The 15503-nt window shown below is 46.9% G+C and overlaps 1 non-coding gene across 1 annotated transcript; it reads left to right on the top strand.

The window, feature by feature from the left end:
• The first annotated feature begins 2934 nt into the window (after positions 1–2934).
• Positions 2935–3038, top strand: LOC126938192 (small nucleolar RNA U13). The gene has a single exon (XR_007720015.1). It is a non-coding gene; the product is annotated as a small nucleolar RNA U13 (small nucleolar RNA).
• The last annotated feature ends 12465 nt before the right edge of the window (positions 3039–15503 follow it).

Below are 15503 nucleotides of genomic sequence, written 5' to 3'. Positions count from 1 at the left end.
GCATCCACCGTGTAGTGATCAAATTAGGGTCTTTAAGATATTCATCACTTCAAACATTTATCATTTCTTTGTGTTGGAAACATTTCAAATCTAGCTGATTTGAAATATGCAATAAATTACTGTTCACCATAGTCATTCTATTGTGCTATCAAACGAAAACTTATTTCTTCTACATAACTATATGTTTGTACTCATTAACCAACCCCACTTTATCCTCCTCTCCACTCTTCCCAGCCTCTAGTTACCATCATTCTACTCTCTACCTCCACAAGTTCAACATTTTAGCTCCCAGAAATGAGTGAGAACATGCAATATTTATCTTCGTGTACCTGGCTTATTTCACTTAACATAATAACTTCCAGTTCCATCCATGTTGTTGCAAATGACAGGATTTAATTTTTTTTATGGATTAAGAGTATTCTCTTGTGTATGATCTCCTCTTTTGTTTAAGCCTCTGTTAGCCTGGGTTCCTGATGACATATCTGGACCTGTGTCCTAATTAACACTGTAGGTAAAGCAAGGATCTATGATCGTTTCCATCTTGTCTCTGTTATGAGGCCGTGAGCTCCTTATGACAATCCCTCCCTACATTTCTTCCAGTTCCTCATGGTAGGCCCAGCACTATCCTAGGCCTTGGACCAGAATAGACCCTTGGGGAGGCTTATTGGATGAATGAATGAATGAATGTATCAGTGTGTTGGGAGCTGGGAGAGATGCATCAGAAAAGCAGTGGGATGAGAGTCACATACCCCATACCCTTGTTGGAATTTGTGTTTGGCTGCTTGTAACAGAAAACCCTAATTTTGGTTAATGACTTAACCAAATAGTGATTCATTTTCCTCAAATGGTAAGGGTCCAGGGGTGGGTGGTTTCTGAATTGGGTTTGGTGCACTTTGCGGGGGTGGTCAAGCCTAAGTTTCTGCCATTTACTTGGCCTCTTCCTCATGGTCACAAGAGGGCAGCCAAAATCCGACAGTTACATCTCTGTCCCAGGGAAGGGGAAGGAGGCAGCAGGAAGAAGGCAAAAGGGGAAGTCAGCCAAGTCTGTCCCCTCTTAAAGGGCTCAGGCTGCTCCTGCCTTTTGCAGGGCCCACAATAAGAGTACAAGGCTGGGTGCGGTGGCTCATGCCTGTAATCCCAGCACTTCGGAAGGCTGAGGCGGGCAGAACACGAGGTCAGGAGATTGAGACCAACCTGGAACGTAGTGAAACCCTGTCTCTACTAAAAATATAAAAATTAGCTGGGCATGGTGGCACATGCCTGTAGTCCCAGCTACTCGGGAGGCTGAGGCAGGAGAATCGCTTGAACCCAGGAGGCGGAGGTTGTAGTGAGCTGAGATCACACCACTGCACTCCAGCCTGGGCTACAGAAAGAGACTCTGTCTCTCAATAAAAAAAAAAAAAAAAAAAAAAGAGTACAAAGGGAGGTCTAGCTACTGTATGTTTATGTATTTAAAAGTTATAATTCAAGCCAACAGGCTACTAAGTAATATATGTTTATCTTCCTGCCCTCAAAATGACAAAGGCAAAAACATGTCAAGCTATACTTTTTTTCTCTTGCGCCCAAATTCAATGTGGAATTGAGCTATAGTTTTTCTATGATTGGAAGCCACGAAGCACCAAAGACAATTGAATTTAATTATGACTGAATATATCTGGGATTCTGTTGATGAGCTGGCAAAGTCTGAATGAGACCAAGGTATTATAATAAAACCAAGGTATACATAATTCAAAAGTCATGATGTATTTATTCCATACATTATTTTTCTATCATCTGAGCAAAATTCAATAATTATGTTAATATCAACATTTTCACAAACTTGTCTTCTGTTGACAGCAATGCTCTAAAGCAGGGGTCCCCAAGCCCCAAGGTGCAGACCAGCTCTCTGCTAGGAACTGGGGCGCATAGCAGGAGGTGAGCGGCAGGTGAGCAAGCATTACCGCATGAGCCCCACCTCTTGTCAGATCAGCTGAGGCATTACAGTCTCGTAGGCAAGGGAACCTTATCCTGAACAGGGCATGCGAGGGATCTAGGTTGCATGAGAATCTAATGCCTGATGAGGTGGAACAGTTTCATCCTGAAACGATTCCCCCACAACCATGGTCTACGGAAAAATTATCTTTCAGGAAACCTGTCCCGGGTGCCAAAAAGGTTGGGGACTGTTTGTCTAAAGCAAGGATTGGTCAACCATAACCTGCAGTCCAGTCAACTGTTTTTTGTTTAAAACATTTTAAAGGAACACAATCATGCTCCATCTTTTACATGTTGTCCGTGGCTGTCTTCATGTTACAGTGGCAGAGCTGAGTAGCTGTGACTGGGACTGTATGGTCAACAAACCTAAAATATTTACTGTCTGCGTCTTTAAGAAAAAGTTGCCAACCCCTGATCTAAAGTATTTTTTTAATGTAATTGTAGTCAAAATATACAAAATTTGAATCTATTTTCATTAAGAAGTGTCAGTTAAAGTGAACATGGATGGCTGTGCATGACAGCTCACACCTGTAATCTCAGCACGTTGGGAGGCTGAGGCAGGTGGATCACTTGAGGTCAGGAGTTCAAGACCAGCCTGATCAACATGTTGAAACCCCATCTCTATCAAAAATACAAAAATTAGCCAGGTGTGGTGGCATACACTTGTAATCCCTGCTACTCGGGAGTACTGAGGTAGGAGAATTGCTTGAACCTGGGAGGCGGAGGTTGCAGTGAGCTGAGATTGTGCCACTGCACTTTAGCCTGGGTGACAGAGTGAGACTCCATCTCAAAAAAAAAAAAAAAAGTGAACATAGAAATTCAATAATTAAAATTATTTTTTGTATACATCTTCTAGAGAAGTTTTTTCCTAAAGAAGTTCAATAATTAAAATTATTTTTTGTATATATCTTCTAGAGAAGTCTTTTCCTAAAGAAGTCATAATTTAACAAATTAAAAGGTAAGATTCTTTTGTAGTTCACAAGCATGATGATTGCATGTTCACATGCATGTGTGAGATATCACCCTCATGAACCTTGGTACGATGTCAGCACGTTACCCATCTCACATAAAAAATTTTTTTTAAAAAGGTAAAATACTAATTCTAATTCATGCATATTAACATTACTTAAATAAAGCTAAATTTTATTTAACACGTTTAAATAAATCTTATTAAACATTTCTGTGAAAATAAAACTTGACCTTCTACCATTCAACATCTATGTGATTGCCAGTGTAAAGACTTCGTACCATTCTTCATGCAATTCTACTTAGACCTACATATTGCGGATTTCAGAGCAGTATGAGTTGTTGAATATGGCAACATGTTCTTCAGCTGCCAGATACAATTGCTATGAATGCCCTGTAATTGGTGAGGACCTTCAGAATAGTGGGCTAGAACTTGAGAAGAAGCAAGAAAATAGATGTTTGGGACAACTGGGAAATGCTACTTTGTTGTGTAGGAATGTTAAACCCATGATATCTGCTGGGAAAGAATTAACAAGCAACTTGTGTTTTTCCAGTATCTAAGCTCTTCTGCCATTCAAATCCTTCCTGCTTTCTGAGCAGCAACCACCTCCAATGTCCTCAGGCACAGAGACGCAAAATTTCCAGGCTCAGAGTGTTTCAAGGGCGGGGCAAGAGTTGTGAATGTGTGTATCCCTGGGCTTGCATGGTGTTGGTAAGAATGAATATTTGGGGTATGGATTGCACTGTGTCTGTGTTGAGGACCTGATCCCAGATGATAGAGACCACCTTTGTGTTTGTTAGGAAATATTTATGTGTGTGTGTGTGTGTGTGTGTGTGTGTGGCCATCTTAGTCTGTTTTGTGTTTCTATAACAGAATACCTGAGACTGGGTGATTGATAAAGAAAAGAATTTGTTTCTTACAGTTCTGGAGGCTTAGTGAGTCTGAGATGGAGGGGCTGTCCCCGGTGAGGGCATTTTTGGTGCATCCTAACATGGAAGGATGACGTGAGAGTGTGCGAGAAAGGCGACGGGGTGCCTCACCCCTTTCCTTATCAGGAACCCACTCCTGATAACTCAAGACCGTGACATTAGCCCATTCTGGAAGGCAGTGTCCTTCCGACCTAATCACCTCTTAAAGGCCCCATCTCTCAACACCACTGCGTTGGGGATTAAGTTTCCAATACATGAGCTTTGGGGAACACATTCAAACCATAGCTGTGTGTGTGTGTGTGTGTGTGTGTGTGTGTGTGTGTGTGTGTGACAGAGAGAGAGAGAGAGAGAGAGAGACATTCGAGTGAGGCCCTCTGAAGCAGGAGGCCCAGAGCAGAGTCTAAGGACAGACAGTACTAAAAAGGCTCTCTGGAAACTCCCCTCAAATGGCTTCTGCTTACATCACCTTGGCCTTAACTGTATCTTGTGGCTGCTGCTGGCTGCAGTGGAGCCTGGGCACACTGTCAACTCCTGGAAAACCAGGAAGCAGGGGAATCATGATCAGGTTGGCTGCGAGTAGTCTCCGCTACACTGCCCTCTCCTCCTATTCTCTCTCTCTCTGGCAGTGACCTTCTCCCAGCCTCCTTTCCCTTCTCCCAACATCTAGGTCCTCCCTGCCACGCCTCCATGTCGAGCTGGGAGCCCCCATTTCCCTTATGTCACTGCCGGCCAGAGCTGCAATAGCCTGGATGAAGAGAGTGAGAGTAGGAAGTCCTAGGTGGCTCCTCAGTGCTCCCCAAGCCACACCTCCAGGAGCATGTCATTATCCTTGAGCCCAGTGGTTGTCACAGCTAACTGGCATGAGCAGTGAGGTGGGGAGGGGAGAGAGACCAGATGCCACCTGCCTCACTGCTCCTCCTCCATGCATGCGTGGAAGGTCATTGTCGCCAACTGGTTGTAGACTGTCCTCTGAAGAGCTGCCAGAAGGGCTTACTGCATTCCTCATAGATCAGAGAGCAGCATTTTTCTCTGGGAAGGTGCAGGCCCCACCAGACCCTTCACCAGCTACAGGGATCCCCCTCTGGGTGGCTCAGTTAGTTTCCCTCCTGTCTTAGACCCTGTCCCTTTCAAAGGTAATATAATCAAGGAAAGCAGATTTTTGAGTGAATGGCTCAAGGCTGGAAAGGAGAGATACACTCTCTTAACATAATCAGTTACTGGAGATATTTCAGCAAGAAGTTGCCTTTTGTAGGCTCAGAAGCATGATAGAGTTTTTCAATATTTCACCTGAGGCTAGACCACAGTGATCCTCCCTCTCTCCTCTCTGCCCCTGGGACTTGGAGCGTCTGCTACCTGATCAAGCAGCAGGACTCAAGCAAGGTAAATAGTGACTGACGGCTTATCCCACAGGCTGGGGAAGAAGCGGGGCTCTCAGAGGAGCCTGGCATGGCGGGGGTGAGAGGAGGGCATCTGTGGGAGGTGGGCTGGGGGCAATGGTGTATCTCTGTCCTGCTGAGGTAGGAGCTAGGCCACTCTTTTCCCTGTGACTTCCTCTTTTCTGGGACCTGCCGTCCTGGAGATGCACAGGCGGCCGTGGGGGAGTGGGGGTGGATGGTGGCCCTAGAAGTGAGTGTTCTTGTCCATGCAGGTGCATGATGCAGTTAACCCTTTTGTCTTCCTTGTGACTAGCCTCTGTTGACTGCATTTCTGGCTCTGAATTCACAGGTGTGAGGGCCAGGAACCCTAAAAGGACACCACTCTGAAAATGCAAGTGCAGAGTAGCACCCCAAGCTGCTCTGCAAGCCAAACATGCTGCAGCAAAACAAGCAACAGGGCACCTGCCAGCCAGGGCCGGTCCGCACTCACCATGTCAGATCTACCAGGGCCGCTGATGAAGATCAGTCAGGCAGAGGGACAAGCCCAGAGGGCCCGTGGACCCACAGGCCTTGGGGTCGGGGAGAAATGAGCTGGATGGAAAGGCAAAGGCAGGGGAAGACTTTTTTTCTGTGCCTTCCTGGCTGCATCTCACACAAAGAGAAGCCAAAGAAAGTCTTGCTATTTCTGTAGGAAAATGGTGTGGCAGGTACATGTGTATGCAGGTGCGTGTATCTGGATAAGTCAGCATACACGACAAGTAGATTCATGCACACATGTGTGCATATGTACACATGGGAGTGCACAACTAATAAATCTATGACAAATGTCATGCAGGGTGGAGGACCCACATTATCCTTTTAGTTCAAGAGTTCGTAGCTGGGGTCCATGAATGGGTGCCAGTGAATCCCCTGAGATTATATGCCACAATTTTTCATGTACATTTTTCTGGAAGTGAAGCCTTGATTTTCCTCAGACGCCCCAAGCCCCAAAATAATTTTTCTGCCTATTCTGTGATAGGCAGAATAATAGCTCTCCACATCCTAAACCTCAGAACCTGTGAATATGTTACATTCCACGGCAAAGGAGAATGGAGGCTGCAGATGGAATTAAGGTTGCTAATCCTCTGGTCTTGAGAAGGAGAGATTATTTTGGAGTATCTAGGGGGGCCCAGTGGAATCACAAGGGTCCTTATAAGTAAAAGAGGAGAGTCAGAGTGAGGTGATGTGTGGGAGACTTGCCGCCACCGCTGGCTTTCAAGATGGGAGAGAACCCCAAGCCAAGGAGTGTGGGTGGTTCTAGGACCTGGAAAGGGCATGAAAATGGATTCACCCCTAGAGCCTCCAGAAAGGGACCCAGGCCTACTAATGAAACCGCCTTTGCAAAATTACGACTGAGACAGAGAAAGAGAGCTAACTTAATCAACTCCATCTTGTTTTTAACCTCCAAGCTGTCCTTGTTCTTTCCTGGGTGCAGGCTGAACTAACTTTGGGAGAAACTCAGTTTATGGTTTACAGTTTAAAACAAAGACCACAACAACCCTTTCCCAAAGCACATCTCTTCTTGCCTGGGGACTAGACTGCCTTTGTAGGACTAACGTTAGCCACAAGATTAGAAATTATGGTTTAGGAGTCACGCAACTGGAGGCTACAAGATTCTGACCCTCCCTAAACTGCTCCTAAGGTCAGTGCTTGAGATACTTTGCAAATGCTGCACTTGATGGATAGGGGGGCACCACCCAGATCAATAAACTGGTTCACCTGATCTTGTGGCCCCCACCAGGGAACTGACTCAGTGCAAGAAGCCAGTTTTGACTCCTTATGATTTCATCTCTGACCAATCAGCACTCCTGGCTCACTGGCCTCCCCCAACCCACCAAATTGTCCTTAAAAACTCTGCTCCTCAAATGCTCGGGAGACTGATTTGAGTAATAATAAAACTCTGGTCTCCTGCACAGCTGGCTCTGCGTGAATTACTTGTTCTCTATTGCAATTTCCCTGTCTTGAGAAATGGGCTCTGTCTAGGCAGTGGGCAAGGTGAACCCTTTGGGCCATTACACTGACACCTATATTTTAGCTCCATGAGACACATTTTGGACATCTGACTCCAGAGCTGTAAGATAAGAAATCTGTGTTGTTTTAAGTTCCTCTTGCTAGAATAGGTAGTTAGGCAGACATGAGCAGGGCGGGAGAGGCTCCACACACCCACCAGGAATGTCAGGTGATGATCAGGTGACGGTCAGCTGGTTGTTTCACTGTCTCTCTCAAATAATAATTGGTTGTAGCTGGTGCCAGGCAAAGGCAAGCTTCCAATAGATAGAAAACACCTGAAGCTGGTAATCAGTCACTTCCCAATAAGATCGGGCAAGTGGCCAGGTGCGGTGCTCATGCCTGTAATCCCAGCACTTTGGCAGGCTGAGGTAGGTGGATCACCTGAGGTCAGGAGTTTGAGACCAGCATGACCAACAAGGTGAAACCCCCGTCTCTACTAAAAATACAAAAATTAGCTGGGTGTAGTGGCAGGCGCCTGTAGTCACAGCTAGTCAGGAGGCTGAGACAGGAGAATTGCTTGAACCCAGGAGGCGGAGGTTTCAGTGAGCCGAGATCGCGCCACTGCATCTCAGCCTGGGCAACGGAGCAAGACTCCGTCTCAAAAAAAAAAAAAAAAAAGGTTGCGGCAAGTGGCTCAAGCATGTACACTAAGAGGTAAAATGGCAGAGTTTAACTGACATGGGACCTTCCTCTGAGAACTCTCAACTGGTAAGGGAAAAACACCTCGAGCGAGCATGCGTACAATTTTAGTAACCACACTGTGCATACGGCCCCTCCCAAGTGCTGGCAGGCCACTATGCGTGCAGACGGCCTGCACCAGGGAAAATCAAGGAAGGAGAGATACAACCCCCGGGAAGCATGACAACGTATAAACAAGGTCAGAGATCAAAGGTCAGGCAGCCCACTTGGATTCCTCAAGTCACCAAATTGGTTCTCTTCCAAGTGTACTTTACTTCCTTTTGTTCCTGCTCTAAAACATTTTTGTTTGTTTTTTAAGAGATCTCGCTATGTTGACCACACTGGTACTCCTGGCCTCAAGCGAACCCCCCATCTCAGCCTCCCAAAGTGCTGAGATTAGAGGAGTGAGCCACCACACCTGGCCTTCTGCTCTAAAACTTTTTAATAAACTCACTCCTGCTCAAAAACTTGCCTCCATCTCTCACTCAGCCTTATGCCCCTTGGACAGATTCTTAGCCTCCTCTTGGACAAATTCTTTCCTCGGAGGAGGCTAAGAATCTGTAGTTGCTGCAGATTCATACAGACTCCAGGCTGTTCACACTCTGTGACAAGCTGTTGCAGCAGCCGTAGGAAGCTAATCTGAGGACCATTTCTTTCCTTGTCATGCTTATAATGGGCAAATAAAAGGACCCACACTGGGCTCAACCACCTCCCACATTCTGGGCCCTGTGCTGGCTCCTCTACCTGCATGACTCCAGCAGGTAAGAATTGCTCTTCCCCTCTGAGCAGTAAGGAAACTGAATCTCAGATAGAGTAAGTGGCTTTTGTAAACTCACCCAGGTAGTAAGAGGGTGAGGTCTGTTCTATGCCACATGGGGCAAGGGGTGAGTTTAGCAAAGAGCCAGTGTGGGGCAGAACAAGAACTGGACTGGAGTGAGGAGACCTGCGTCCTAGTCATGGCTCCATACCAACTTGCTGTGGGACTTCAGGCAAGCTACTACCCTCTCTGGGCCTCAGTTTCCCCATCATTAAAGTGAGAGAATTGTACTAGGGCACTTTCAGTCCTGATGATCAGTGACTCTAAGGCAAAAAAGAAAAAGAAAAAAAAAAAAAAAATATATATATATTTTTAAACTTAAGGGGGTGATTAAGACTCCTGGCACAACAAAGAAGGAAGGAAACTCTGCCTTCTCCTACCCCTCCTCCACTTCTCAAACTTCATGCCAGATTTTTTTTTGCCTGGGGGCCAAATAGTTGGGAGGAGGCCCAACTGTGTCTGAGATTGCTGAGGGAGAAGGAGGTTGAGTAGTTAGGGAGGGCATACATTTTTTAAAAATTATCTTATTGCTTTTGAGACAAGGTGTTTCTCTGTCACCCAGGCTGGAGTGTGGTGGCATGATCATAGCTCGCTGCAACCTCAACTCCTGGGCTCAAGTAATCTTGCTGCCTCAGCCTCCCGGTAGCTGGGATGATAGATGAACACCACCATGTCTAAGTTTTTTTTTTTTTTTTAAGTAGAGACAAAGTCTTGCTATGTTGCCCAAGCTGGTCTGGAACTCCTCAATTCAAGCAGACATACAATGAGATCCAGGAGAGATGGTGCAGGGTAAGCAAAGACCCCTGGGGAGACATCCTTACGATTCTACTGTGGGTGGTCCTGGCTCTATGGGGGTGACACGGAGGCTCGTTTTCACTGGCAGAGTCATGTACCCAGGAAATGGCCTGATTTCTTTCTAATACTTGCTCCATGGGGTCTGGTCAGTCTTCACAGCACCAGGCAGACAAAGGGCCTGGAAGTAGAGGCAGGAGGCCCCGTATGTACCAACCTGCCAAGTCACAGCCTCTCTGGGCTGCTGGAGAATCCATAAGCGAGATCGAGTTGTAACAGCAAAGCTCAGCACAGCTTTGAGACCAAGACGCCCTTGCTGTGAACTTACTATTTTTGAGCTTCATTCTGGAGAATTGCAGCTCCAAGTTTATTTTACCCATTATGTAACAAAGAAGACCCCACATGGTTGATGTCGCCATCCACCCTTGGACCCGGGTCTCATGTTCAGACCCTTGCTATTCCTGGCGTGGGCTGCTGCCTGGCAGTCGCCTCGTGCCCTGGGGGCTTGTTAGACTTGCAGGAGCTCCCCATGAACGTGCACACTGATATGGGACAGCTTGACTGTAGAGGGCCCAGCTCTGCCCGTCCCACAGGGGAGAGGGCCCACCCACACACTCTCTGGACCTCACTCCTGTACTCTCAACCCTGGGATTTACTGCTCAAAGGGACCAAGCCTGCTTCCAGGACCTGTGTTGGCCTCTTCTCCCATGCCATGGTGCCCCAACCTCAAGGGATGGCCAAAGAGTGACTGGGGCAGTTGGCAAGGGGCTGTTGGGGGTGTGGGGTGAAGCTTGGACGTGAGGGCTTGAAGGTCCTTGCTTGTGTGCACAAGACCCCTCACATTGCAGGATGGAGTTGTGGGGAGGGTGGAAGAGAAGAGAATAGGCACTGTGGGCTGCAAGAGCTCTCTTTCACTTGTCCTGGGCCCTGAAATTGTCAGAGTGGGCCTCTGTGATTTTATAAAGTAATTTTTCTAGGTCTGTGGGAATGTACAATTCCACTGTTAAGGTGAAAGGGGGATAATTAGAAAGTTTTCTTAGAGGAGGGGCATTGGAGCTGGGTTTTGACAGATGTGTAGGAGTTCAGTAGTAGAAACAGAGGGAATTAAAACCATGTAAACAAAAATATGGCAGAAGAGAAGTGAACTATTTGTGGGAAAAGATGTGCTTTTTGCTACAGTCTCCACAGTTTGGGGTCAGATCATGAGGGTCTTGAATTCCAGATGGGGGGTTTGGTGGGAGGGAGCCCTTGAGGGTTATGAGCAGGGAAGCTGTGAGGTAAGGGCAGCACTTGAGGAGTTGTCAGATGGAGGCGTGGAGAGTAAGTTGGAGGAGAGGCTTCCGTGTGGAGACCAGTGTTTGACCTGAGTCGAAGCTGAAATAGTGAAAACTAGAAGCAGAAGTGGATTCGAGAGACATCTGGTAGATGTCTGCTTGGCCTTGGTGATCAATTTGTTGGTGACAGAACGGAGTTAGAAGAGATGCCATGGACAGAGGTGCCTTCACAGTGGTGGGAGATGCTAAGGCTAAGGTGCCAAGAGGCACCAGGTGAGGAACTGTAGAGAGACCCCACCTGGAGATAGACTCAGAAGCCATCAGCAGACATAAGCCTAGAGATCATCAACAAAAGACTGGACTGGGCACGGTGGCTAACTCCTGTAATCCCAGCACTTTGAGAGGCTGAGGTGTGTGGATCACCTGAAGTCAGAAGTTTGAGACCAGCCTGGCCAACATAGTGAAAGCTCATCTCTACTAAAATACAAAAATTAGCCAGGCGTGGTGGCATGCACCTGTCCCAGCTACTCGGGAGGCTGAGGCTGGAGAATTGCTTGAACCCAGGCAAAGGTTGCAGTGAGTGGAGATCGCGCCACTGCACTCCAGTCTGGGTGACAGTGATACCCCACCTCAAAAAAAAAAAAAAAAAAAAAAAAAAAGGACCGATCCCACTTGTATCAGGACATTAAAGAGGCTTTTAGTGCCACCATGACTATCTTTGCCTACCTGGGGAGGATACCAGACTGGTCACAGGGTCTCCTGAGGAGGGGGCTTGGGATAGGATGACTTGGAGGCAGAGGTGCAGTGAATCCCTTGCTGACCTCTAGAAACTATCAGGACTCTTTTAGCTGTACGTCACTGGAAACCAGACCCAAAGTCAGTGTATTGGCTCACATCCCTGCACTATCAAACTTCAGGAATAGCTTGATATAGGTGCTCAAGTAATGTCAGGATGCACTTCTGTTTCTGTCTCTCAGTTCCTCCTCCTCAAGGTTGACTCATTCTCAGACAGGCTTTTCCCTTTTGGTCACAAAATGGCTTTTAGCAGTCCCTAAGCCTATGTCCTTTTAAGTTCAGACCCTGTAGAAAAGGATAGAAATCTTTTCCCAGCATTTTCCAGCAGAAATTCTGACTTTTGCTCTCATTGAACCACTCAATGAGAGGGTTTAAGGTGTCACTCAAACCCTATCGCCATGGCCCAAGAAGTACAAACCTCTCATGGGTCAGAGAGTAGAAAAGTGCCCAGAACAATTAGACTAAGAGTGAGGTACCTGGACCTCATAAGAAGATCCTGGTTGTCGCTTGTGAGGAGCTAATATTATGGAGGCAAAAAATAAACATTCACTCTATCTCCCTTTTCCAAGAGTGTTCTCTATAAAAAGGAAAGAAAGGAACTTTCCAACAGCTTAAGGCAAGTTTGTGGTGAAAAATGATAAATTCACATTCATTTTTTTAAAGGAACACATATGATATAATACTTTAAAATGTTTATTAAAAAGGAGGTGAGAAAGCTCACTAAGTGGGCAGAAATATGCCTGCATCTCAAACTATCAACCAGCATTTATATCCGAGCTTCCTGGTGGCCATGGCAAAGAGAAACCCTACTAATTCACAGAGCTCTTGTTGGTTGAAAGAAACAGATGCGCCGAGCACTAATTCTGCATCTGAATAAGAGATATCACATATCAAAATGAAAATACCATTACTGTGGTTTTTACGGAAGATGCTAAAATATTGTCCTTCTTACAGACTTCCTCCTGCTAAGTGGAAAACATAGCTTGGATCACAGTTGGGGAAGCAAATATTTTGCAGTCCCACACCTGCTTTTGCTGATTTATTCAGATTCCTTGCTAAGAGAATCAGGGGGATGACTGGATGATCACCAGGTCCTCAGAGCTTCTTGGAACATGGAGGGGTTCTCTGTCGGTGACTTGTGCAAGGGAGAGGTCTCGTTAGTAATGAGTCAAGCAGTAGTGCGAGCGAGTGCTGGGAGCCCGCATTGATTCCTAACACATCAAACAAAATGGCGCCCAGCAGCTAGCGTTCGCAGCCTGGGAGAGGCTTGCCAAATTGGATTAGCGAACCAAATGTCTGCTCTATGGCTGAGAGACAGGCGAGGCGCTTATTAAATAGTACACAGGCAGGGATGTTTCGAGTACTTAATCAACTCTTCATTTCCCTCCTCCAGGGAGCAGGGAAGTCTCAGTGCCACCCGTGGTGAAAAATTACCAATCCCTGCAGGATCTCTCTCTGCCATTTTCACTGCAGTATGTGCACAAATCACAGGAAAGATCCAAGGAAGACAGTGCAAGAATATTTGGCCATGGGGCAGTAGAGACTGCATAAGTCTGCAGGCGGGAGGCCAGGGTGCTTGCAAGTCCTGCCTCTCCCACCTGCTCACTGTGAAACCCCAGCTCAGTCCGTTCCCTTCTCCAGGGCCCTTCAAGGCTCTCCCTGCTCAGGCAGACTAGAAACAGTTCTCTGGAGATGCTTCCTTAACAGCGGCAGCAGCCAAAGCGGCTTATGCAGCCAGTGGCTTTTCCTAAGGACCTGCGTGCAGGATCCTTTGTGTGTGTGGTGGGGGAGACAGGCCGGTGCCGCCCTATTTTCTCTTTATGGCTTTAATTCAGCTTCTCCACCTCTGCCTCATGCCTCCAGGGTGGAAAGCTCCCTTCTACCCTCTCATCTCCTTCCTTTCCTCTTTTCTCACTTGAGAAACTTTAATTTTAGAGCCAGAGAGTACCAAAGAGGCCTTTGGAGCTGGCCTCTGTTACAGTCTTTGAGGCTCTTTCTTGCACCGTTTGGCAAACTGAGGCCCAGACACAGGAAGGGCTTTGCCCAAGGTCCTATGATGAGTTTGCAGTGAAGCCAGGGCTGATCTTCTCCAGTGCACTTTCTTTCCTGTCCTCGAGGAACAGGAAGAGCCTGGGCCAATTGAGGTCAAAGTCACAGTGTTACTAGGAGTGATGGGCTTTCACACAAAGCCTAACCTAGGACCCTTTCCTGACAATCCCCCATTTTTCCTTCTGTGAGAAAGGTGGGCCTAACCAAGCATGGCATCCTTGGACAAGAGAAGTGGGGAGCAAGGGAGGCACAATGCCACCTAAAAAGCAACCTGGGAGAGATTGTACAAAAGAATAGAGAGGAATGTACATTCCCTTTGCAGGATTCTGTGTGCAAAGGGTGTGTTTTCTCCCAGGAGTGTTTCCTATAATTAGAGCAAGCTGCCCACCCCCTCCCCCCACAGCAGCAGAGGGCTGCATGGTGGATCTAGTTCACTTGGAGGAGGCATCACCAGGGTTTTCCATACCACTCCTTATTAAGACAGCCAAGGATAAACATTAAAACAAGGAAGATAAAGTCCTTGGAAAAAACCCAAGCAAACAAATCTGCAAACTTTTTGTTAAGATTTGGGACCCTGTCACTTTAATCCTTCTATGATCCATCAATGCTGATTCTAATCTGGATTTATCACCACACTTCAGTAGAACGCTTCTTTCAAGCTGGCCAGAGCATTCTTTTTTTCAGGTTCCAGCATTTCTACCTTTGATGTTCCTGCTAACTGGGGCCCTCACTGCCAGGTGCAGCTTCCACTTGGGAACCTCTCTGACTCCACCAGGATGAGAAACAAAGAGCTGGAGAGGAGAATGGAGGCAGCTTTCCCCTCAGGCTCTGGCTGCTTCTCTTCCTGCATCGGAAGATCAAAGGGAGGGATGAGTGAGGCCTCAGTGGGGGTGGGGGTGGGGTGGGTGGCCCTGCTCTGTGTGCTTCCCAGTAGGAGCCGATTTCTTCCCTCATTTATTGACCACCCTGGCTCTTTCCTCATCTTTCTGATTAATAGTTTAGTTGGGGGTGCTAGGAAATTTACCTCCAGTTGTTACCATAGCAACCAGCTCTCTTGTATAGGATCCCATAGACAATGCATTTTGGGTCTTCGGCAGGAGCTGGGATTTACGAGGATCTCAGCGTGTGCCAGGGCAGAATGGGCAAGATGATGTTCCACTGATATGCTTAAGAATTATGAGTGGGGATAGGAAATGGTCTCGCCACTCCATAAATTGGGAAGGACAGTTTTAGTGCCTTTCCTTTCCTCTTGGCTTTGTCTTTCTCTTACAAGACACCCCTCCCCCACAACGTTCTCTCTTAGGTCCTCAGAAAACTAGTTCCTCACAGGACAAAGGCAAGGCCTGTTTGGTGGAAGTTACAGGGAGGCTCATTCCCTTTCAGCAAAAGGCAGAATTTGTAGCAGGTAGAAGCAGCTGAAGATACAGTTGGCAGTCTTGGGAAGTAATGGTCCCTGGAGGTGTGTGAACAGTGGCCTGTCAGGGGCTCTGGAAAAGATTGTATAGAGGACCGAGTGAGGGGTGCCATGTGTGGAACCTCTGGGTCCTTTTCATCCCTGGGAAGGGATTTGCACTGTGCCTGCTTGTGAGGCCAGCTCTCGCCTCTCCCAACTAAGCAGAATATCAGATTTGGACATTTTAGTTCCCTGGGCCCCTGGGATGTCTTTGGTGTCCTCATAAACTCAATACCCAGTACACTGCCTGGCCCTTGGGTGAATGAATAAAGTCCTTAGGGTTTTATTAAGTGTGTGGGCACAACTTACTAACCGTTATGTGTTCTTTTATTATGATAATAAAAATATACCTT

Source organism: Macaca thibetana, chromosome 15, assembly GCF_024542745.1.
Source record: "Macaca thibetana thibetana isolate TM-01 chromosome 15, ASM2454274v1, whole genome shotgun sequence".
NCBI lineage: Eukaryota > Metazoa > Chordata > Mammalia > Primates > Cercopithecidae > Macaca > Macaca thibetana.
This window is presented reverse-complemented; position numbering and strand designations above follow the sequence as displayed.